Consider the following 25,344-nt stretch of genomic DNA (forward strand, 5'->3'; position numbering starts at 1 on the left):
GCTCAAAGCATCACAAAAATTAAGCAGGAAAATGGGGGTTTGATGCCACTGGCAAAAAGAGGTCCCTGAATTCCTAACTGGTGTGAAGTCTTAACCGTTTTCTTTTGTATTTGTAGCATCTCTCCCCTCTCCTTCCCCTACCCCGCTGCCAGCCCCTCCTTCCTCTCCTTACACAGTAGTCTGGATGGGATGCCGTCCATTGGGCAGAATTATTTATGAGAGTTCTGCAAATGTAGATGTACTGTTTCCAGCTAATAGAACTCAAATCACTTGCACTGCACCATTAGAGAGGAAACCTACCCAAGTAAATTATATACAGGCCATAAATGGAAGCGGTTGTAGTGTTTTTATGACTCTATAAAACTCTGGAAGTTTATTGCTATTGAGCAAACATGTAATCTGATTCTTAAAGCTGAATATTAGAAACCAATAGGGTCCAAAACCTGCATTTACCTTCAGACCTATTGCCATGCTGGGCATACCATGGAAATTGTTTTTCAGTGGCAGCTTTTGAGAACCATTAATAAATCCCGGACTACTTTCTAGAAGATGTCCCAGCTGGCCCAAACATAGGGCAATAGAAAGATTCAGTGGAGCTAAAAAGAAGCTCCAGTTTAATATTCTCTTTGTCCATAAAGAGGTCCTATGAAGACTTCAGAAAAGAGCTAAAAAGCAAAGGTATTTTGGACTTAAGTTCAGCATCCTGCAACCTGTGAAGAAACAAAAGTATGGGATTTTCTTCTATTTCATGAAGAACACACTGATAAAATATTGCATAAACAAGAAAACCCAGGCCAAGATGGAGTATTTAAAGTTGGATTGTTGACCTGATTTACTATATTTGTAAGCTATTGGCAGTACAACTGTTTTTTCTAAGAGCTGGTGAGATTCATCTGAACAAAACTGTATGCACAGCTGTGCCTGAGCTGAGCTATGCCCTGCAGGGATTAGTGGGACATCACTTATATGGCAGCAGGACAGTGTGTGTGATCAAAGCTCTGATTCATGATTTCTCCTTTTTCATACCTCTGCCCCTTATTGTTATTTTTACTTGCACCATTTCTGTTTGAAGACAGCCTGGCCTTTCAGTGGGGTGAGTGAGCAGGAAAAGGTTTAAACTCCTCAATTTTATGTTCTTTCTCTGTTTTTCAGTGATACTCAAGGCCTGTGATGCTTTGGTTTTGTGCTCATGGACTACAGGTTTCTGCCAGCAATGCTTTTTCTCTGGGAGCAGGGAAGGGTATAGACAGCAATCGGGTAGCATCTCTGAAGGGTTAGAGGAGGACTTCTGGGCGGAAAGTCATGGACTTTCTGTCTCCATTTGATCCTTTCTTTGTGACTGGGTGATTTTACTCCCATGGTGTCCCATTGCTCTGGAACCAGCATACATTGGATTTGCAGCATGGTTGGGCTGGACAAAGGCACATCAAGTTAGAGAATGAGAATTGTTTTCCTGTAGAAATTATCTCAAACCCTTGGTAGGAGAGGGTGGGGAAAAGAAAGGGCAGAGGCAGCCATCCGGTTAGAGTACCTGCACTTCTCTAGGGTCTAGGATGGAGGAGGAACATCATTCACTTGCTTAATTACTTTGCTCAGTTATGAAGGGCAGGGATGGCTTGAATTTGGTCTTATTATCATAGGCTTATTCTGTAACCCTTCCCAAAGCAGCCTGGATGAGTGGTGAAGATCTGGCAAAGCTGAAGGTCTGCTGTGGATGTGGCCCTTCACACAGTGTGCTGGAGTGGTGGTGGGAGTGCATGAGGTGGTATGTGTGCCAGAGGAGCCTGGAGTGGAAAGATGCAAAGGGTTGTTGTGTAGCTGTTGCACCCCCATGTGCTACGAATGAATTGCAGTGAACCCTCTTGAGGCCATAGGTGGCTCTAGTAACATGGGCCTAGATGTAGCTAAAATCAAGTATAATTTTTTGTTTCCTTTGGAAAAAGAGAGGTGCTTTTCCTGCTTAAATGCTCAGATTGATAATATGTAGAGGAAACTTCAAGTCTTCTTGAGGTATTTTTCATGTGTGGTTGTTCCTTGCATTCCATAAGAGCAATAACAGACTCATGAAGGCCGCTTAACTGTATCTGTTATTAGATGTGTCTTGGGGAACCTCTGGAGCACCCTGCAGAGCCAGCACTGTGGCTGGACAACTGCTCCAGCATCCACAGGGTTATAAATCTCTCCAAAATGAGGAATTTCCAACTTACCGGTAGTGACAACAATCCACAAAAATTTAGTAGTAACAACAGCAACAGTAAGTAAAGTACTGTGATGCTGATGGTAAAAGACAACCAAGAGGAAGAAAGCCTGTATTTTTAGCTAAGGGAAATAGGATGATTATCAATGACCAGTGATCAGCTCTTCACTATTAGCTGAGTTGCAAAATCATTTCAAGTTTAGCTGTCACCAATAATTAGCCTCAAATACATCACTGAAGAGAAACTCAAATTAATGACTAAGAAAATGGAAAACTTATCCCAGTAGGGCAGCAGTTTTCTTCATCAAGTGTCATATAGCAGAGGGCATCAGTGACTCTCCAGTCAGCAATGTGCTCCCTCACCCACTATAACTGTGGGCAGCATCCATGTGCAGCTGGATGTGGACAGCAGCAGGAGGAGGTGCTGTGGTTGCTCTGCATGTGGCTGGTTCTACCTCACAGCTCCTGGTCTATAGATAATTTCCTTACTGAAGAACCTGTTTAATTTTAGAAACATTTTTTAGGAACTTTTCTTTTTGTGCTACCAGCACATTATGAAATTCACATGGTGGCAGCTGTTAAACCTAATGAAACCCACAGCAGGGAGGAAAACAAAGTATTGCCTACAGAAAGAACAATCGGGGACCATGGATAGATGTAAGTGGCTGAGAATACTGCATTTCCAGACAATATAGCTTTTTTTTTTTTATCATTTCACTGTGGGGAAGATGAGAGAGAACTGGGATGAATGAAGCCATGTGACTCCTAATTACAAGAGAGATTTTTTCAGGGTAACAGATCTTTCCCTAAGGAAATACCTCCAAATTGCAAGGACAGATGAACTGTCCTTGCACAGGATTAGCAGCAAAGGAGAGCATGGCAACCCAGGGTCCCATTTAGAGCAGAACCATGATAAAGGCTCAGACTAAAGGGAAGCAGGAAGCGAAGTCACAGATGGATCAGGGAAAGTGCAAGCATTATGATCCAGTTACTTTTGTGTGGAAGCAATAAATACCAAAGGCATGTGAAAGAACAATGTTTGTCCTCTCAAAAGTAGGACAAGTGGAAGGGAGAGCTGTTAATGGTCTGAATGTGGAGCTGCCCACAACCTTCGTAAAGAATGGAATCCATCAATGCAGGCAGGGACCAAAGGTGTCCAGATATGTCCAGCGGAGGATCCACAGTGTGAATTCAGCTGATCCAGGCTGTCAGGATGCCTGCAGTAGGGAAAGTATCTGCCAGGTATTTGCTACCTAATTCTTAAAATCTGTCACCAACTGTGTTACCACTGGGTTGCTGAACACATGGAGATACAAACTCAGTAACATTGATAAACAACAGTGTTTATCTGTTTAGACTGGAGAAAAGCAGCCCTCCTCAAGGACAGTCTGAACACCACTGGGCATAACTGGGCCGTTGAGGAGGAAGCTGTGAAACAGAAGGTGTTATCGTCTAGGGAGGATAGGAGTTGGTACTCAGAGCAGGCATGGAGGAGCATTCCTCACATAAACAGGGAGGGACAACTGCATTGCTGGGATTTGGGCAAGATGCAGATGGAGTCTAAAGCTATATTCTGCAGATGGATGTTAGAAATAGACCCTGAAGTAGCCTATGTGGCAGCTGGAACACTTAGCCCTGGTCGAAGAGGGACTGGCAAGTCTTCGGTTAGAGTCTGTGGAAATTGTGCAGAGAGAACAGAAGCCAAACAGCAGTGGGAAAATCTCGGGTGAGCTCCAGGTCTGCATCAACACAACTGCTGAACCTCTAAGAAACAAGCACTTCATTTGCTGTGCCTGGGTACCTATGTCTAGGTAGAGAAAGATCATGGACTCTCTTCTTGAGAACGTGTTCAGAAGCAGTGGGATGATGAGTTGTCCTGTCAGCTGAGGGTTTGTCCATGTGTACCAGGGTTGTCTATACTGGTGACCAGCACTTGGTTCTGAAGGAGCTCCCTCACCACTGGAGCAGGTGCCACAGTGATTCTCAGGCATCCAGGCTGTCAGTGGTGAGATTCCTGTTGCCGGAGAAGAAAATGTAAAGGAAGGGGTGTCACAAGTTCCTAAAACCAACAGCAGGAGTAAAATAACACAACAGTGCAGGTAAGGTGAAGTAGGTGAGAACTGGGGCCCCTTATGTTGGGTGTCTGGTGGCTGGCAGGAGCTCTTTCTGCAAGATGATGCACCCTGCTGTTATTCATAAGCCAGCAGAGAAAGGTAGCTTCTTCCACTGATGGTCATGTAAAAAAAACAGGCACTGATGTAAACAGTCTCTCCTTTTCTTCTTTTCTGGTTTTTCATCCATGTAGACCTGTAGAGCTGAATGGACTTTTGGTAGCGAGTGTAATTGTAAAACACTTTCCTTGCCAAGCCTGAAAAGTTTCAAATCTGAACCACAGGGAGATATCTCCTGACATGTTTGAGTTTCGAGAACAGAAAAACACAGGACTCCAAGGTCAGCCTCTCCAGGGCAGCAAGCCATGGAGAATGCCTGAGGACCAGGGGCTGGTTGAGCAACCTGCTCTAGTGGAAGGTGTCCCTGCCCGTGGCAGGGGGTTGGAATTGGATGAGCTTTAAAGTCCCTTCCAACCCAAAGCAGGCTGGGGTTCTGTGGCTCTTGTGTGCCTGCCAGGGACATAGGAAATTGTAAGTTTTAACCAAGGCTTTGCAAGGGCTAACAGTCCTTGAGACCTAGACAGGCAACTAACTTAGCTTATTAACTCTGTAAAGGGGAAAACTCTGTGTGGTGTTGGGGTGAGAGAATCTGCCCTTACATATGTTATTACCAGAAGAATTGCCCTGAGTGGTGGTGGTCAGGTTTTGAGGTTCCAGAACTCCACAGAGACTGTGCAGGATGACAGGGAAAATAAAGATTGTGCAGGTAGAGACAGGTTCATATGGAAAGCACATCTTGAGTCTGGGGTCTGGGACTCCCTGGGAAGCTGTAGAGTAATGATGTGGGATGATATATGTGAACAAACTTATTCTACCAGGAAAGCAGTCTGCCTATCTCTCTGGTGGCTGATTAAGCTCTCAGTTGTAAATATTTACCCTACTTCCCTGCAGCTAAGATTTGAAAGCAGACTAGCTATGACACAAATGGGCTGCACTTGGCCTGGAAACTGAAACCAAGTATGGAGATAACAGCATATGGAAGTGTGTAATAGATGCTGGCAGCAGTGCTGGTGAGTGCATCAGCCCGGTGAGGTCATGGCTGCGGCGGTGGAAGGCAGGGTCTGTGCGTGTGAGGGTGGCAGAGTGGGCTGGAGTGAGGTGGATCCCTCCTATGTGAGATTCCCATGGGCACATGGGGGGAAGGCAAAGACTACAGATACACCTGCAGGAGTCCTGCAGGCCCATTCCATTACTGATGCATGAGTATGTGTGTATGGAGGCAAGCATGCGGGAAGGTGTCTCTGGATGTTGGTAGCCTTAGGTTGGCTGCCTGGAGAGGAGTGGGGCTGTCCCTGGTGGCTTGAAACCAGGAACAGGGATGAGGGACAGACCAGTCCATGTCAAATTTCTCCTCACAACTGGGAAGATGAGGTACCACTTACTTACCTTCCCGTGGCCATTCTCTCTTCGTACTTGTCTGAAAGAGGTGATGGTGCAGGATAACTTGTAAGTGTCCTTCATTATTGTTCCATTGGAGGGTGGATGGTTCTCTTAGACTGCAACTGTTCTTCATGGTGTTCACCTCCTGGAAAGCAACAGGTAGTACCTCTTGGGGAAAGAGTGAAATCCTTCTGTAAAATTGAAATGGTGTCTCACAGAGGACTTTGCCTCAGTCTCACTGAAAATCAGAGGGTCCTGATGCCATGTTCCACTGAGAATGGGTTGTAGGCTTTCCAGCTATTTTAGCACTTTGGATGGTTGCTGTTGTAGTCAGAATTTATCTCTTTCTTGAATAGAGGATTCATTTCAAGTCCTTGATGAAGAGCTCTCTTGGTATTGGTGGGCTTTGTCTTGGCACTTGGATTAAAGGCAGAGATTAATAAGCATCGCACTCATTAAAGGAGCCTCTCTCTTGATTGTCCATAGCTCAAAACTCCATTGGCTGAATGGGGCAATGACCCTTGACAGAAAAGGGAATGTAGCTTCCTTTCCTTGTGTTTCATTTTCTTCCCACATCTTTGCCTGTTTACAGGGAGTCATTGGCAGTGAATGAGCTTTGTGATATTGATTTTTTTTTTTTTTTTTTTTTTTTTTTTTTTTTGTGTGTGAACAGGAAAGTCATATGTAAAGCTGCAAGGCCAGGGAACAGCACTGTCATGCATAACCTTTGGGGACCTTGGGGATCAGTAACATCCCAAGCTTAAAGCTTCCTGGAGAAGATAAAACCATCCTCTCCTGGAACAACCACCACAATTATTGGTTCCAGCTACCTTCAAGAAGCTTTCAGCCCTGCTCACACTAAAGGGAACACTCCAGAACAGCCTTGAGCTCCTTGTGGACTTGCAATTCCCTTGGGTATCCTTGGCCCACAATAGCTGGGGACAATGGAGGGGATGGGAGAGGACTGAAGCAATTTTTCCTCATCCTCTACAGGAGCTGGATAAAAAGAGCTGACTGCAAGGGTGGAGGATGTAGAGCACATCAGGACCTGAACACTGGGAGGTGGTGAAGGAGCTCAGTGTGTGGCTGTGCCATGTGAGCAAGGCCTCTCTTGCTGAGGAAGCTACTACAGCAGAGAGCATAGACGCTATTTTAGCTTCTGTGAGGTATATGATTTAGCTTCCAAAACCTCTGCTTTTAAAGTAAGCAGTACATATCATTAGAGCACTTCTTACATTGTTAAACAATCAGCTAACTGACAAAATAGTCATCAGCAGGGAATAATCATGTAATGATGCTCTTTCTAGGGGGTCCTGTTCCTTACTAGTTGGTCTTATTCAACACTGATTTGGGAAAAGACGCATAAAATCATTGTTAAGAAATTTAGAATTAACACAAAGGTTGGAATAGTGGTATATAATGAGGATGGCAGATCATAGGTACAGAACAGCTAGGTTTGATTTGATGGATAGATGTAAAGCACAAATATAGACAAGGGAAGTCCAGTACACTTCTTAGAAGAGGTACTAAAATATTGTGCACACAGTCGCTAGCATCCAGGATCATCTAGATGGCTTTACTGAGGAGGTCTTTCCATCTGCCACCCAGACCCAACAGTAGAAGAAAGCAAAGTGTCTCACAGTAACAGTCTGTGGCGCATCACTGTGCTTGCTAGGGGAGTCAGAGCACTTGGGAAGCTTGCTTTCCAGCTCCTGCCACTCCATGTTTCCAGCCTGGGAGCTCTCAGCTCCTCAGGGTCCCAAACTCACCCCAGATTGCAGGTATGGAAGGACTTTTGTCTGAACTATTTCCAGACAAACAGTATTTTCCTGCTCACAGGAGTTATCCATCATCTCTCAGCACCAGCCAAGTTAAATGAACCAAATTTATCCTAGTGAGGAATTCAGTTCTTGATTACAAAATTGGAAACACAGTGGGAGTCCTCTGATGCAGTGCTGGTGGGCTAAAATGTAGTCAGGCTGGCTCAGTGAGGTCTCTGAGCTCCTTCACCATCTGCAGAGAGAGAAGAGACCCTCCAGAAAGCATCCTGCCTGACCTTAGACATCAATCTTAGGGTAGGATAGGCTGCTGTGGAAACACTTATCTCCACTGACTATACAGAGGGAATCTAGACAGCTCAAATGAGACATGTAGCTTTTCAATAGTGAAAATGAATCCAGTTCAAATGGTGAAATCAATCTCACTCAAAACTAAGGAGGTGAAATGGAGTGTGAGTTTGTTCAGCCATGGGTGTGGCAGGAGATGATTTAGATGGGGATGAGGTGATCACTGAGCCTTGGCCACCTGCCAGGCTCTCTTTCCTGTGCCTCTGGTTGAGATGGAGTCATTCTGCTTTCAGCTCTCTCCCTTTTTACCATATTTCCCAATATTTTATCAGACAGGGATGTAATACTGCATGTTCCTCCATCCTTTGCTCTCTAGTCGGTAGGGCTTCACCCTCTTTCTTTCAGGGAGCTCAGTTATGAGACACAAATATGGCAACTGAGTGTTCGGTCCTTTGTGGATTTGATGCTTTACCCTGCTACACAATTAGTGCACTCCCTTTTGCAGGCTTTCCTGACTCTCAAAACATTCTGGGGCTGCTAAAAACCTTTGTCAGCTTTTTAAGTATAAAAAGCATAAACTGCTCATCAGCTCTTCCGTGGAAGGTTACATGTGAAATAATACTAGGGGTATCACACCAGACAGGCTGAGAGAGGTGATGCTGCTGCAGCTCCAGCTCCAACCATCAGCAAGGCTCAGCACGGATTCCCAGTAGGCACATGCACATAAACACACATGTATAGCACATATATATACACACACACACACGCACGCATATATATATAAACATATGTACGTATTGCGCTGGATCCCAGTTGTTGGCACCTGGACATATGAGACCCTGAGGCCACAGCCTCATGCCTGTTGCTGGTACAGCCTTCGATCCTCAAAATGAAGTCCCTAACCCAGGAAATGAGTTAGAAATGGTATTTAATACAAAGACAGGACAGACTGTGCTGATCAGGTGCAGGACATGGCCAGAGAAGCATACAGACCAGCCACCTGTTTACACAAGACCAGGCCTTTTTATCTCCTTATTCTTCTATTTTCCCAGACTTTTTCCTCCCAAGATCACCTGGATACCCCCTCGCCCACCTTTGGTTCCTCCCTAAATGCCCCATAATTAGTTGCCTGCCCAAATGCTCTTCCCCTTCATACCATGGTGTGTCCCACTCCCTCACTTCCAAAGGTGCTTCGGCATTGACTCGTTATGCCCAGAGATATTGTCCCTTCCCCTGAGCCCATCATTTATGTTCCTGTCTGCCTTCATCCCCCTCTGCTCCTTTGGTTTTGGGTGGAGATGAGCTTCATGGGCTAGTGGCTCCTGTGGTGGCCTGGAAGCAGCTGGGTGTGTTGTTGGTGTTATTTGGATTCCCTTCCCAACCCCTTTGTCCCTCCATGCCCCTTTGTGGGGGTGCAGATGTGTTTTTATCACCTAAGCCAACAACTAACATGAAGTATAATCTTGGCATCAAACTACATTTTCCCTTCCACCCTCAGCTACCTTCTGCCAGTTTTTAATGATACTCTTTTTAGATGGTACAGCCCCCTTTACCCTGCTGTAAAAATGGAACTTTTCTGCCTTTGCTCCTCACAGAATCACACATCCATTCTGTGCAAGTCTCATCGGATACCTTACAACCGATTTTCTGTTGGTTGTGACCTGCTTAACCTTTAAGTCCTCCTTTTAAATCTTTTAACCTTTTTTTCTAGCTCCTATACAGTTGTGAAAGATGGTGAAGAAGGTGGAAATAGGGCCCTCCGTGCCCTTTGAATTCACCTTCTTCTCTGCAGAAGGAATGTGGAGGTACAGCTGATCTGGTAGGGCTTCTTATGGGAGTCATTATTGTTGCTCAGCCAGAAATGATGAGGAAGCTGAAGCAATTCATGTGTAAGGAGGCAATCTATTTTTATACAGAAATATCTATTACTGTGTGCTTAAACTAACCCCTTATCATTTATCTTCTCTTAAATGAAGGAGACCAGTTCTGGGAGAAAGAGGCAGGCAGAAACACTGGAAGGTTTGAGGTCTGGAAGGGCAAGTCTTGCACTTAGCTTTCTGAAATGAGTCTGTGCAGAGCAAGGTCTGAGAAATGAAGCAGGGCTGGTAAAAGCAGCTTGGTGCAGCCATTTGGCTCTGGGACATCAGCGCAAACTGGAAAGGCTTCAGGACTGCTCAGCCTCCTGCAGCTCATCCCATGGAGGGCACTCGGAAAGTGTCTCCCCAGCATCAGGTCTGGAGGGTGCCCATGGGGAAGGGCACAGGGACAACACAGTATAGTCAGGAGTGTGTGTCATGTCTCTAGCAAAGCTCCTGCTCATTGCCCAGGGGCTTTTCTCACTGACAGGGGATCCAGCGGTCAGAAACCTGCCTTGTCCATACATCTGCCAGCAGTGGGCTGGTCCTCTACAGGCTGGGGGGTGCCTGCCTCTGAGCTATAAATACCTAGCTCCTCTGCCCACGCTTGTCGTCTTCTTTTTACTAGTACTTTCTTTACCTTTGCCTACCTCTTACCTGACCTTGCTGTTTTTATTTCTGCAGTGGTTGATGTTAAATGTTAATAATTCCAAGTGACAAACAATCACTGGCCCATATCCAAAACTTGCTGCTTTTTTAAAGTGTCAGGGTGAAACAGTACCAGGAAAATCAGGCAGTGATATGATCCCATCTTTAACAATTCCACAACCTGATGCATTCCCATGGAGTTATTGCTACCTCTTGCCACAACATTTGGCTGAAATGTAAGCAGCCCAGCATATAATACCATACCCACCTCAATGATGTATTTAATAGGAAGCATGCAGCCAAGAGACAAAAACCAGCCATTGAATTTATAAATTATTAACTTTAAAAAGGGAACAAGACATCTTTGGCCAGAAATAAGCAAAATGCCTTTTTACAAGCTTTCTGCTGGAATCTCCTGGTGTGCTCACAACTCACTGACACCCTGCCTTGAATTGTTGCTTCTAGTCCTGTTTGGGTTGTCACGACTCTCAGTTATTTTAAAAAAGGACTGGAAATAGATTTATATTTCTCAGATTTTATTAGACACTAAAAAAAAGAAGCATGAGCTGCAGCAGATAAATAATTTATGACCTTTGCTAGAAGGGTAAGAAGACCTACAATAAAAATAAAATACATGGATTGGAAAAAAAGGTTTGGATCTTATTGTTTTTCCTGCCCACTGATTTTGCTGGATGCAATTTTAAGATATATATTCAACAAAGAAGATTCTTCCCCATCACACAGCTACTTACTATTATCAAATTCTAAACACCAGTTCATCAAAGACCCATCTCAATGGAGTTGCTCTCTGCTTTGATTTCATAGTGATAAAGCAAAGCTAGGAAGCAGGCAGTAGGTGTACTTTCTTGCATGAAGAGGTATTTATTGCAGGTAGTGTACTTAAGCATTAAGCAATGATGTTTCCTTTTCATGCGACTTTGAAAATCAATATGTTCCCCTCCAGTTCCTCCAATACTGTCATTAGCTATCCTTCAGAAAAGGCACTCTTAAACAACCTTTATGCATTGCTTTACTTTAGCAAGCTTGAATTTGTCTCGCCTGCCCTAGTCTTACTGCTGATCCACAGAGGATTTCAGTGAGGAACTGAATTGTTTTGGACATCTGCAAGAGGCTGCTGTAAGTGTCAGGGATATTCTCCAACCTGGCCTAACATTCCTTCAGGGGCAGAATTCCCAAATATAATGCAAGTTCAACACCTGACTGCTACTGTTAAGATCTGAAGATATCTTCTTTTTGATGGCCATAAATGCAATGTCAATGCCCAGCCCACAGATACCTACACAGGAGTTTTAGTCCTGCTGTAGTCATGAGGGCACAAGCACAACTAAGAGGACACAGATCTATCTGGTAGGTTATTCTGCCAGACGTGATGGACAGCACCATGTGGAAAAAATGTCCATAATAAGCAGATGTTCAATAGTATGCCACAAAACTAAATTTTTCCTGCCCATGGGCCTTAGTGGCTGATTTAATTTGTGAACAGGAATGATTTATTCCTCCTAAATACATAGTCAGTCTTTCATTCTTGTTAACGCCTCTCCTTTTCTATCTCCCCTTGATAAGTTCTCAGTCTTTGACATATCTTATAGCAATGAGTTCCACAGTTAATTATCTCTTGTGGAAACCAATTACAATAAACCAAACACAAACCAGTCGTTGCTTCTGCCCTGTCTTCTTCATTAGTCTTCAATCTGATACGTGTCAATAAAGTCTAATTCTGTACAAGCCGGAGTCAAGATTCTGAGTACACCCAATTGTCCTCCAGTTTGCTTTATGTGATGGTCCCTGATTTCATCCCCTTCTAGACATGTCATGAAAATCTTGTGGCTGTTTTCCCATGTCTCTAATCATTGTTAGCTGCTCCTACAGCCTTCTCTGTTCTTACCCTATCTTTTAGAAGCTCACTTTCAAGCAGAGTTCAAGATAAGGTTGCCTTCCTTGTAGATACATTGTCATTGTTAAAGTAGTATTTTCTTAAGGGTTTGATTTTTTTTTTTTTTTTCCTCCCCCAAAACTTCCTATGGCACTAAAATAATGCACAGATCATAGTGTCGAAGACTTAAAGGAGCCTCAGGAGATCATTTGATCTACCATTTGAACTGAAGCACAGCCAGAAATCAACCCTTAATGGATGTTTAAGTATGGCTCTCTCCTGCAATTGTGCCAATATAATTGTCCTCAGCCTGTTCCTGTACTTCTGTCTCTTGACGGGCAATGGGTTTTTCTTACTACATTGCTGAACTATTTTTCATGCAAAACCAGATGTTCATTTTTTGCTCCTTCACCCTGTACAAGATGGAAAGCTGCTCTTGCTGTCTTTGTAACTATTGTTATGTGTGTGTCTTTCCTTGCTTCCCTTCATTTCCAGAAGAGGAAATTTATCAATTCCGTCAATTTACTGATTTATCCACATGTGACCTTTTTTTCTGTTTTCCCTCCAAGCTACCAGCATGATTATTAATGTCCATTGACAGGAAAAGCCACAGCACTTAGCTAATAACCTCCCACCTCTAACTGCCTCCTGCTACTGCATTCCACAATCAGGTTTAGGTTTCTGGCTAAGACATCGCACCACTGGTTCATACCAAGTTTGTGGTAGACTCTCAGAGCTTAGGTTGTGCTGTATCATTGCTAACAAGATATTCCCCATATTGTACCTGTACATCTGATTTCTCCTTTGTCAAAATGCATGCGCATGAAACTTGGCTTCAGTAATGGAGTTTTCTGCTTCTGTGTTCCTGGCAGCTCATTTGTTTCTCGCTACTGCAGATTGCTTCCCCCCCACCCCCCGACATATACTGATATGACTGTTTGTGGGGCTGTGCTGTGAACCAGAGCAGAGAACTGAACCAGGTTAGACATAACACTTTATAAATAGGGAAGATGTATTTTTATTCTGAGTTGTCTCAGAGAGCTGTTTTGCAATGCAGCCCCACAAACAGTTGATCATCACACCTAAAAGGGCAACAAACTTAGACTAAGGCAGAAATGAGCAGATTGGAGGTGAGGAGAGGGATAGAAAATTCTCAGACCAGCTTTGATGACAAGAGTAACCTCACCTGCCTAAATCCAAGACTGAGCTGTTTGCATTTGTCTCTGTTGAACTTGAATGCGCTTATTTTGAGTCATGCCTCAAATTCATCAAGATAATGTTCAGTTCTGGTCCTATCCTCCACAGTACTTTGAAATCGACCCAGTGTTTGTGCCTCAGAACCCACTCTGCTCCAATTCCTGTCTGTTACCTCCCCTCTGAACTGTTGAGAGAGGCTGTGAGTGAACTCCATGGAAAGCTGAGAACACACCAGAGGTCACAGCCCTAAAAAGAGTTGTGCAGTTCATATTTTTGTACTGTGAAATGTTTGGTGTATTTATAAAGCTCATAAGGTGTTAAGGTTACCACTCATCTGCCAAAGCAGACAGGGAACACTTCATACTGAAATGCAAGGGCTTCCTGCCAAAAACATGGGTAGAAGTGGTACCTTGATGTCACAGAGATGCCCCAAGAAGATGTAGGACACAAGGGCTGAGGCAATGGCATCACTGGAGGTCTGGAAGAAACATGTTAGGCATGGCTTTTCATACTTTGGGGAAGGATTCACACACAACTCTTCCAGCTCCTTCCCAGGCCTATTTTTCTAGAGTAAAGGAACAAAATTTAATGGCGTATCTAAGGAGGTGAAAGAGTGTTATCATGGGGATGGGCCAGTTGGAGACTATTGCCGGGTAAGAGTTCCCTACAGTGTTAAACCCCACCGTTCATTGTAAGCAAGCTTGGAAAAAAATAGACATTTCCCTTGTAGCTCGATACAAATTCAATTGTGGTTTGTGCTTTATTTCATTAGTCATCTTTCCTGTTCCCAAATTCAGTAAATATTCCTCTGAACCTTGCCCTGACATTAGATACGTTTGCTGTACTAGAAGGCTATCAGCCTGGTGACACTGCTACTGCTGAAACAGTAGCCTGGAAAGGCTGCAAAAGGCACAGGCTCTCCAAAGAGATGGCCGCAAGGAATGCACTGGGGAGCTGCAGGGAGAGGAGGTGTGTTTTGCCCGTCTATAGGAGGTCAGTACAAGGTCTGGGTTGATAACTGCCAGGTTTGGGGAGGGCATGAGCACAAATCAGCTCTGTTTCCAGTGAGCACCAAGGGTCCATCTCACCTGTCAAGGTGCTGCCAGAATGTTGTGCAAATCTTAGTGTAAGAACAATAAGAGAAAATACTGAGTAGGCTGCAGCACAAGACAAAGCTCTCTTTGTAAAAGCCTCCAAAGTGGCTGTGAACCACCCAGGGCTAACGCCCAAGTAATGTTTTCAGGGCTGTTTTTTTCCTGCAGACGATATTTCCCAAGTACACTTGCAAGACTGCCATTTGGGACTGTCATAAGCCTTCCCAGAGCCAAGGTGTATCACATCTGCCACTTTCCATATCCACTAGACCAGTTACGCTGACAAGGAGAGGAGATCAGGTTGCTTCGACATGAATTGTTTTTGTCAAATCCATGCGGGCTCTTACGTTATTACCTGATTATCCCCCAGGTGCTTATGAATTGCTGCTTAACTGCTTGTTTCAGTATTTTTCCGGGTACTGGGGTTAGAATGACCTGTCTGTATTTCCCCAAGTTTCTCAATTGCTCCTGTTTCATGGCAGATGTTCTACTTACTCCTTCTTAAGTCTTCTAGGATGTCACTTTTCCTCCATGTGCTCTCACATGGAAGTAAAGGCGAATGACTCTGTGACTGCTGAGCATACTCCTATCAACACTCCGGAATAAACTCCTGGTTTCTTTCTTCCTCTCTAAAAACTAATTGCATTAATAATTGGTAAAAACCATCCATTTTACTTTGAAGTGAGGGCTGCACTGAATACTGAAACTTTCTCCATATCATTGATTATTTACTCTATGTGGAATTATCTAAGGATTTATTTCATTTTCCTCATTCTTAAATATTTATTTTCTTGCTACTTTTTTGTCCCTGACTATATTATAATTCATTCTCTTCTCTTGCATACTGGCCTTCTGCTAATACATTTTCACAGTTAGTTTCCAGCTGTGATATATTTCCTTTTACGTTTCCAAGTCACTTAAAATTACCCAATGCAGCCACACGTTTTGTCTATTACATTTTTTTTTTTTCTCCCGCATTAGGGCCATTTCTCAGTCCTTTTTCTGTAAGTATCTGGTCTCCTTCATTCCTTTTTCTGCTTCTACTCTTTTCCTACGAAATCATATTTGCCAAATTTCTTGAGTTTACTTCCTTGAAGTTTCCATTCCCAAGTGCTTTTGAAAGGGTTAAGTATAGTATTAATATATCCTATAATTCCCTGTGGTGAGATCCTAAATCATCCAGAAGAATCTAAAATGTCATATGTGAATGTTATTTGAAAACAACTTAGAATGGCAAATGTTTGTAAGGAGTAACATCCACTGTGATGGAAGTCAAGGGCCTTGCAAACAAAACTCCCCCTTACCCTGTGCATTGTAGGTGGGTCCTTCCTACAGCCCACTTCCTATCACTCCAGAAATTTCTCCGACTGCAATAGTCACAGTTCCCACTGGGTCCCTCTGAGAAGTCGTCTCCTTTTCACCAGCTCCGAGGTGCTGTGTGTTTAGTCCTGCAGGATGAGACGTGAATACACAGATCCCCTTAACCCGCCATGCTGCAAAATGCTGCAGAATTCTCCTGAGGAGATTACAAGCATGCCTATTGCTTCTATTAGGCTATTTTTATCAAAAACTATTAATATATTTGCCGTTTCTAAACTGGATGCTCTGTGACCTGCACAAAGAGCACTGGACTGGAAGTGACCAAATATTGCAACTGGAATGCCTGGAGATCTTGGGAAACTGCCTTCCTCTTCCCTGTTCTTTCTTTGCCAGGCGCTCTGTGATCTGCACATGAGCAGCACACGACTCTACAAAGCTCATCCTCTTCCTAAAAGTGGGATTTATGGAGGACTGTTTCTTTTCAACTCTCTGGTAATGGCTTCAGCAAACCCCTCAATCTTTGGTTGTTACATATAGTCCTGATATCACGACTGGTATCAGTATCAGCTGATATCAGTATATCAGCTGGTATCAGTAGACTTAACCTACATGTGTTTGAACTGGACTCCTGCTTGCTAAAGTGCTACCTGGGCTCCAGGTCTTCATGGCCTCAATTATTTGTGCCATCAGCCAATTTTTGGTGGTCACTTCCAGTCACCCAAGCAGCAAAGCTAGTTATTACCTAATACCTGCTTTTGTTTGGAGTTTATCTGGAAGCAGAAGGTGCAACATCCATGTTTAATAAATGTGAGGAACAAAGGTAGAACAGGTCAATCACCTGAAATCTATTTGTAAGTGGAAAGTTTGTTATGTGAATTGTTATGCTGGTTAATGATCTGGGCAAAGAAAGAACTGACTCAAGACTCTCCATCTAGAAACCATGAGTGCAGATTGTGATGAACGGGTAGGCAGGAGCAGAGGAATGAAGAAAGGGGAATGTGGGAAATATTAATTCTGAAAAGGACTTATACTTCTGATGGAAGCGTGCCGAATGTGAACCTCCAATGCAATTGGAGCATCTACCCAGCAAAGGCAGCATCTACCCAGAATGTGGATTTATTCTGAAGATATGTTTCTATCTCAGCGAGTAATTGGAGAAACAGTTGCTGAAAGGTATACTTTATCTTCTGTGCAGGCTGCCTGTGTGGCTTACATACTGGAGCTGATTTTGAGTAGGCATCTTTCAGTGACCTCTAGGTTCAAATTTTGCAGCTTTATGTCCATACCTAATAATTTTTCTTGGTTATGCACATCCAGACAGTAGGTGATATCCTTGTGTTAAAAATTGGCTTTCCTCTCATTTTTATCTCTAGAATAAATAGCTGTTAAGTCAGTCTAGTAGCCCCTTAAAGTAATAGAAGAGATCAAATATGTACAAAGTAGTTTAATATAACAATCACTCTTGGAAGGAAAAAGCAAAAACAAGTATGCAACTCTTGCAGTTTCTGTGAAATTATGATGGACAATTATTTCCTTGTAGCATTCTCAGACTTTCACTTTGTGTTTGAATGGTTTTGCTGGAGACAAGGCATGAGCACAGGATGCTTCTGCTCAGAGCAGTAACTACTGCAGATGGTAAAGGGGATAAAATATAGGAAGAACAGGGATACCTCTCCATATGTCCTTGTAGGCTCAAGTAACTTGCAGCACAGGGACCTTATGGGACAGAATGGTATAATTGTATCTAATGGTTTTGAATAGCTTCTTCATCCATGGCTTTGCTTATTTTTTTGAAGATTCACATTGAATTTTAGCCTCTGCGGCATTCAGTGATGGAGGATCCAGAGCTTATCTTCTGATAGTTTTGAGTCTGCCACCAGTATCACAGCCCGATGCTCCTTGTTTCTCATACCGAAGAGCTCTCCATTTATCCCCTCCAGTCTTCCCAAATCTGCATTATTGACCTCTCACATTTTTTCTCTAAATGAAACCATCTACTGTACTCCTTATTTCCAGACTCCTGATCACACATTATCTTCTCTGAACCTTTTCCACCACTACACTAGCCTTTCTGAGGGGATGACTCAGTGTTCAGGATGAAGATACACCAGGGATTTATACAGTGGCATGACTCTGCTTTTGGTTTTGCCCTCTTTTCCTTTCTTAGTACATTCCAGCATCAATTTCCTTTCTCTCTGATTGAGTTGATATTTCCATAGGACCATCTGTTATAAAGCCATAAATCTCTTTTTATCCGCTGACTTCAACAACTCTTTCCTGAGCAGTAATAGCTAGCTCAGAACCTATCATTATGGATGTAAATGTAGGGCTCTTTTCCCTAAGTTGCATAATTCTATGTTTACCTATGCCAAATTTCAACTGTCATTTTCTCATCTAGTCAGTGTTGGCAGATTTATCTGTGATGTTTTACAGTCATCCCTCTTTTCAAGCCTAAATCACTTAATGTCGTCAGCACTATCATCACACCATTCATGCTCCTTTCAGACCATTTACAAGTACCCTGAGCCACTGCTGACCTCCCACTGTTGATATGTTATTTTCCCATCTTTTAAGTAGCTATCTTTTTATGTCAGGACACATTTTACCCCAAGGTGGCTGCATTGCTTCAGCTATCTCTGGTGAGGATCCCTCCTGGAAGGGCTGTGGAAGTCCAAGGAGAGTGTTAGTAGGTCTTTGTCACTCCTATATTTGGTTTTTGTTTTTTCTTGTTTAAATCCTAATAAATCACCAAGGTGTACTTTTTTCTTTGCTATTTCTTCCACATCATAATTACCTATAGGACCATTTATCCCATTCTTTAGGATAGTGTCAGCTGGACCTGCTGGTGTGTCCTTCTCTGACCTTCCAAGGAGCACTTTTTTAGAAGCTGGATCCTATTTACTGCTTTCCAGTTCCCTGGTACTGAGCAGGCTTTAGAGGCATAAGTTATACATTTCCATTGATTGCTCAGCTTTCAGCCTTGGTTTCCTCTCAAAGTTGTAGGTTGAAAAAGGATTTAACCCTAGGTTTTAGATGTCGATAGGTTAGCTCTGAGCTCTGATCAAAAATCTGAGCCTGAGCTCATCTTGCCGGGTGCCCTGTAAAACCAGTGGAAACATGACATCCCTGCCTGTCACAGTCTGGTTTTCTCTGTTGATTACATAGGGAGGCTGCAGGGACTGGTGGTGTCTTAGAAAACTGAAACAGCACATGCATCCCACCCACAGGATTCTGGTTTTCTCCAGGAATCCAGTCACTGCTGCAACACTCAGCAAGTATTCCCCTCAACTCCTCATTTCATACACTGTCGAGTCCGCTCACATTCCAAGGGTGCTGCAGCATAATTTGGCTTCCCCATAGAAAGACCGAATATCACTCTTTGAGTTTCCTGTATCTGACATCTTTCTTTCGCACCCTCTTCTACAGACTATTTAATTTGAGGATTCAGATTTCTTTAAGTTATAATCCCATATAAAGTATTCATCTTCCTATGCTTAATTTGTGCTCCTGTAGTCAGAAGAGAACAAGTGTACAGAATGTACAATATTGTCAGGTATAAACCAGCCTACAGCAACCTTTAATTGAAACTATTGCTTTTAGTGTGCCTATATGCCCTGCTTTAGGGTTTGGAGTTGGTTGTGGGTAGGTTTCTTTTTCCCTTTCTTTCTTTAAAGAAAGGAATAATCCTAGCTGTGCATGTTCTTTGTCTTTTACCCAGGTGTGGGGGTTGGTTTGCTTGCTTGGTTTTTGGTTTGGGTTTTCTTGTTTTGTTTTTCATTTAGTATTTCTACATTTTCATTTACTGCTGTGTTTTTCTTTATTTCTAGGCAATCTTGTCCTCCTATCTGAAGATCTAGTGCTTGCATTGTTTTTCAACAAGGGAAGAGAAGAAAACCCAACCAAATATCTTCTTCAGGTAGCTCACAGGCACCTGTGTTAAGAATGATGTATGGTCTGAATGTTATGAGCCTGTGTTTAATAGACAAGTTTTTCTCTTAAATCTATGGCTTTAACTTGGATATCACATTACAGTGCACATCTGGGTCTAGCCATGCTGAAGGTGATATGAGAGTCACTATATGCAGCTGCCTTTTGGTACTTTCAAGAGATGTATTTTTTTACTGTGCAGAATATCTATACTTAGCTCTTTTTAAGCTACTCACCATCTGATAACCAGATTTCTCTTTTTCAGTTAAGTGTACACTTCTAAACAAATCTTGTGCTTTTGATCTTACAAAATGAAAAGTAGTTCATCTTCACTTCTGTAGCTTACTTGCCTGATAAAAAGTGAACTTCTATGAGTATCTCCCAGTTGTCTCTTCAGTTCTGGAACACTCCCCTTCATCTACTGAGCTGCTCCCTCTCTCCTTTCAGCACCATTTCTTCCACTCTTCTCCTTCAGGATGCAATCACCTATTTCAGCATTACATCTGTTTGGTGCTGTGTAGTGTTCCTGGACAGTGATTAATGAGCACTCTGAGTCTGAGCTTATAATTAGTGGGAAAAACTTGTAACCTAATGAATATTATTGGAAAGATATCAGGAGCAGAGGATCTACCCATCTCAGGAACTGAGTTGCTGCATCAGCTTATTCAAAGAGGACATTTCCAAGACTCTGAAAAGACTGCTTATTCTTATAGTGTTCTGCTCACCCTTTCACATCTGCTCACCCTTTCACATCTGCCTGAAAGCTTCTAGTGTGGAAGACACAAGCCAAAGACCATAGAGGTCTGGTCTAGTCACATGTCTCAGGTCCCTACAGAGGGAGTAATGTGGCACATTGATATGAATGTCTTATTTGTCCTCAGTCCCTCATATACACAGTGTCTGGACCTACACAGGTGCATCAGTTTTAATGCTGATAGAGAGTTCTCTTTGATTATGGCGGACAGTAAAACTTTCCCTGGCCTTTTTGGGTAGCTTTGACACACAAATAGTTAAGACAAAAGTGGTATTTATAGGCTTGATTGAGCATAAAGTTGCAGGAAGATCATCTGATAAATTATTATTGTTTGTATGCATCTGTAAGGGTAGACTGAAAAGCCACTCGAAGGTTCCTGCCTGTTGGGAGCACAGGCCTAGCGTAGTCATCATAGTCACCTACCTCGTGGCCTCCAGTGAGCAGGTGGGAGTTAAGAGACTCCTTGAATGCCGGATTCCACCCTTTGCTAGATCACCTAGAGAAGGCTAAGAATTAGTTGTCACTGTGAAAAATACAATATCTAGCTGTTGAATGTAGGACAATGCAATTATATGCCCCAATTTCAATGAAGTAGTCGGAGCTAGGATGTCTGCTAGGTGAAGTGCTGCATGGTTTTCAAATGGAGGATCAAACTTTGATAGTGTTTTTTCTGCCATGATTATGTGGGATATGGTGCAATGATGCAGAAGAGAAACTGTCCTGCTTCAGCCTTTAGCTGTTCTTTACCTGGAAAGGGGCTATGGAGGATCTTCTCCTCTAGAAAGAACTGCATATGACTCTGGGTCTGATGGACATAGTCTGTTCTTCGTTTCCTCTGAGGTGTTCTGAAGAGAATGTTAGCAAGGATGGAACAGAGTAGTACTTGCTGCCCCCCAAGACAATGTTTGAGCTAATTGATGTTTAAGGAAATTCTTTCCATTTTAGCCATGGAATTAGTTTTTGGTTAAGACTACTGAATAAATGGACACAGAAGAGCCTGTGTGGTATTAAGAAGATTCTAAAAGAAGGAACCAATTCATTTCATTATTGATAACAAAGTCATCTTCCCCAGAATAGCAAACGAGGTAAGATTGGCACTTTGAGATAAGGCCCTGATTATTGTCTGTGGATTCTATTACATTCTATTATTTCTCCAAGATAAAACTTTAAATCACCCTTCTTAAATGCAGACATGTGGTAGTCATTCCTTCCACAGAACAATTTTATGTTATATTTCTAGCTTTTCCATTCTTATTTATTTTTATATTGTATTTTAATTAATGCAGTACAGAATGGTCAGAAAATCTGAAGCTAAATTCTGTAGTTAAGCATTGTGCTCTAACAAACTGTTGGAAGAACTTGATGAGTAAAGTATTATTATGAGCACTAAGACAATTCATAGTTCATTGTTATGATATTTATATCAATGACTGCTGGTGAGGAAGGAGGTAGAAGAGCATGGTATTGGTCAGCCAAGGGGGCAAGCAAAGCAATGTGGGAGGATTGAGTGGATCAAGCAGGAGAGCTGGCGTATGCTTTGGGATGGCTGCAGCTGCTCTGCTCCTGGAAGTTTTAGACTAAGGTCTACCTTACTGGGAGAGTAAAAATGCAGGGAAGATAAAGTTACAGAGGCAGGAAACAGAAATGAAATCAGAGGGAGTCAAGAGCAGAGATTATGGAAAGGAACTGGAATGAAAAGAAAATCCAGGAAAACCAGAAAAGCTGACGAAAGGAAAGAGGGGTGAAAGGAAGATATCCCAGGAAGACTTGGCAGCTCTACCTAACTGTACTGCAGGAGGGAGCATCAAGAAACTGGAAGGCCAGTGGTGAAATCTACTGGAATTGCGCCATGGGGAAAGTGCAGACACTTGTCGGGCAGAGAACTGAAAAGCAGTGGTAGAGGGTTTAGGGTTTGAGGCAGGTTAGAATGTAATGTGCAGCAGTGATGGGCCCAATCTAGCTCCTTGTAATGTTGTACGAACCATCTTCCTGATGGTAGTCCTCATGCCAGCATTAGTCTTTAAAAGCACCCTGAACAAAAACCGTGTAGGTTGAATGACAGCAGACTGTCCTCTCTAGTAACAGCTCCTTCTAATGACGTAGCAGAAAGGTCTTTCTACTATGAGGGAACCTCAGAGATAAACTGGATTACTGTGTCATATGAACACTCCAAGCTGCTTGTGTGTCTCCTTCATAACTTGCGTAAGGTTTACCTTGCAACAGGCTGCATATGAACACAGCTGAATGCCTCCTAGATGAACTTCTCTAGCTCACTATATTAATGCCAATATCTCAGTATTTGTGTTTATCCCACTAATGAAACAGAGGCATGGGATCCCTGGTGCCCTTTCTGTCCATCAGATCCTTCCTTGTTCACCCATGCTGCAGGAGGACAGATTGCATATGGTGTTGCTTATGTACTGCCAGCCAGGAGTTCCAAGGGACTCAATTAAATGGTAATTTATATAGAAGTGCATAAAGATCTCTTCAGATTGCAGACATCTCCTTAGCAAGTTTCTGTTTAATTAGCAGCTGTTTAATAAAGCTTTTCTCATTGACAAATCCCCTTTTTGCTTAACGCACTCTTCCATGACCCACTTCAACCCATTTAGCCCTTGATCTAATACAAGCACTTTTAGCACTTTCTGAAAATAATCCAATTTGGATTAGAGGGATTATAGATGGTCTTAGTCCTCACTTGATAACACTTCACTCTTACTTGGCACTTTGAATTTTACCCAGTATTATGAGATACAGGAGGCAAATCAGGAATGTCTCATTGTAAACACTCGTATATCATGGTTTAGTATGAGAATTGCTGCTCTTGTCTCAGAATTAGGGGCAGTGAGAAATTCTGTTCCTTGCATGAACAGTATGGCATTTATTAAAAAGAAAATGTCCACACCAAAGGAGCGAATGGTTGAAATTAATGTTCAGAGGTTGCAGCATAAAAAAGAAAAAGCAAAAAGCAAGAAGAAGAGAGATGTGAACTTTAAGGAAGGCTTTATGGGTCACATTCTCAGAAGTTACTTTTCAGAACAGCCAAATGGATGTTTCAAAGCTATGATCCCAAATCTGCACTTTAACTCTGAAATGCTGCTTCTCTTAAATCATAACTTACTTAATAACATGTGCGCAAACATCCATACTGCAAGACCTGTGCAAGAGGAGAGCTTGCTATTCATGTTTTGCTTTCCCTCCACCAGCCTCAGAAGTTAACTGACCTCCAGAGGCCTTGCAGCCCACAAAAACTAAATCACAATTCAACTTGCATTACTCCTAAGCAAACCAGGGGCCAAGAATGGCTCTTTGAGATAATGGTTCTTTGTAGATCTTTGAGAAAGACCTACAGTGGTCTAAGAAGTGGTCTGATGTAGGAACCAGATGGTACCACAGAAGGTACATCTTATAAAAAGCCTTATTCTTGCAAATACTTACACTGCAGTGAGGTGGGTAAAACCCAGACCTGCCTGCATTCCTTCATACATCTGGAGTACTGTTGTAGCAATACGCTCTTGCATGACCAAGCTGAGAGTGTCAGGAAATAAACCCATAAACCCACTGGAAATGGGATTGATGTGCTGGAGTTAAACTTAGTAAATGTATTTTATTTGTCATTTCTGAAGAACTGAATATCTGCTCAAATCAATTAGAATAAGCCCCAGGCAAATCTGAAGGTTGATTAATGAAGGACCAGCTTTGCCTGCTTGGATCATTGTGGTTGATTGGAAATGGTGGGTAAGTTTGTTTCCAAAGCAGAAGCAGGGCAAACATATGTAATGGAAGGGAACCTGACTGAGAGCTGATTCCCTCTCATGACTGAGACATATAACACAGTATGTTGTTTGCCACAGTGTATTCGTATATATGTTTATGTTCATCATGACTCTTTGTTGGAAAGAGACAGGAAAACATGAGAGTGCAGGTGTTCTATGACCTTCATACTTGGCCTTAGTGGTGTGCCTGGCCAACACTCTCAGAGTGGACAATGGTGAGATCATAAGAAACTGCACAGTCCCATGAGTAAACAATTAGAGATCTGGCATAAAACCAGTTGTGTTTCTAAGGCTATAAAAGCAATACCCTCTTGCGGCCCTGGGAGAAGCCTCACCTATGGGTGGATGCACCGTGCAGGATCTTTCTCAATTACCTGAGATTCCTGGCATTGGCTGCAATGAGGCTTCCCAGCTGGACGTGTGGGCCTGGATGATGATTTGGTGGTAGTTGGTGTTATATTTCTTCTTAATCTCTGTTCTCTCTATGCAGTAATGCTTTAATGCATTGCTAACTTTCTGTGGTACTTTACTTATACACCTGTATCTCTGAAATGCTTTATTGTACTTATTCACTATATATAGAGAGATATTTACCTGACTCACATTAGTGTGCTTGCTTTAGTGTGTTTATTGGCTTTAGTGTGCTTGTTTGATAAACTCTGCATATTATGCAGCTAGCATGTGGTCACTTTTGTGGTGTACTCCGTCTGTCAGCAGAACAACGTACCCCTCTGGCTTCATGGTTATCTTCTCCTGACAAATAAAAGTGAGTCATCCTGAATGTCATTTCTATTCCAGTGGTGAAGCTGTGGAGGTTTTCACTGCCTGAGCACTCACAGAAACCAGTGAAGCTTCTGCCTGCACCAAACATCCAGCTATTGCTCCACAAGCTTTGAAAGAAATTCCACACTCGTGTGGCTGTTTTTCCATTCACACTTAGCAAGGGTGCTGTGCAGATCGGACATCTTGCATCACTGGTGGCACCAGCATTAAAAAACATGGAAAACTTGTACGTTCTTGTCCAAATAGCCCTGTTTCCTCTTCTAGAAGTGTGTTATTGCTTG

The 25,344-nt window shown here is 42.8% G+C and overlaps 1 long non-coding RNA gene across 1 annotated transcript; it reads left to right on the top strand.

Annotated features, from left to right (window-relative positions):
* Positions 1-4,862: 4,862 nt before the first annotated feature.
* On the top strand, positions 4,863-24,399 carry LOC115614634. Its single transcript, XR_003993788.1, has 3 exons — positions 4,863-4,873; positions 13,844-13,848; positions 24,267-24,399. It is a non-coding gene; the product is annotated as an uncharacterized LOC115614634 (long non-coding RNA).
* The last annotated feature ends 945 nt before the right edge of the window (positions 24,400-25,344 follow it).

This window comes from Strigops habroptila, chromosome 11 (assembly GCF_004027225.2).
Source record: "Strigops habroptila isolate Jane chromosome 11, bStrHab1.2.pri, whole genome shotgun sequence".
NCBI lineage: Eukaryota > Metazoa > Chordata > Aves > Psittaciformes > Psittacidae > Strigops > Strigops habroptila.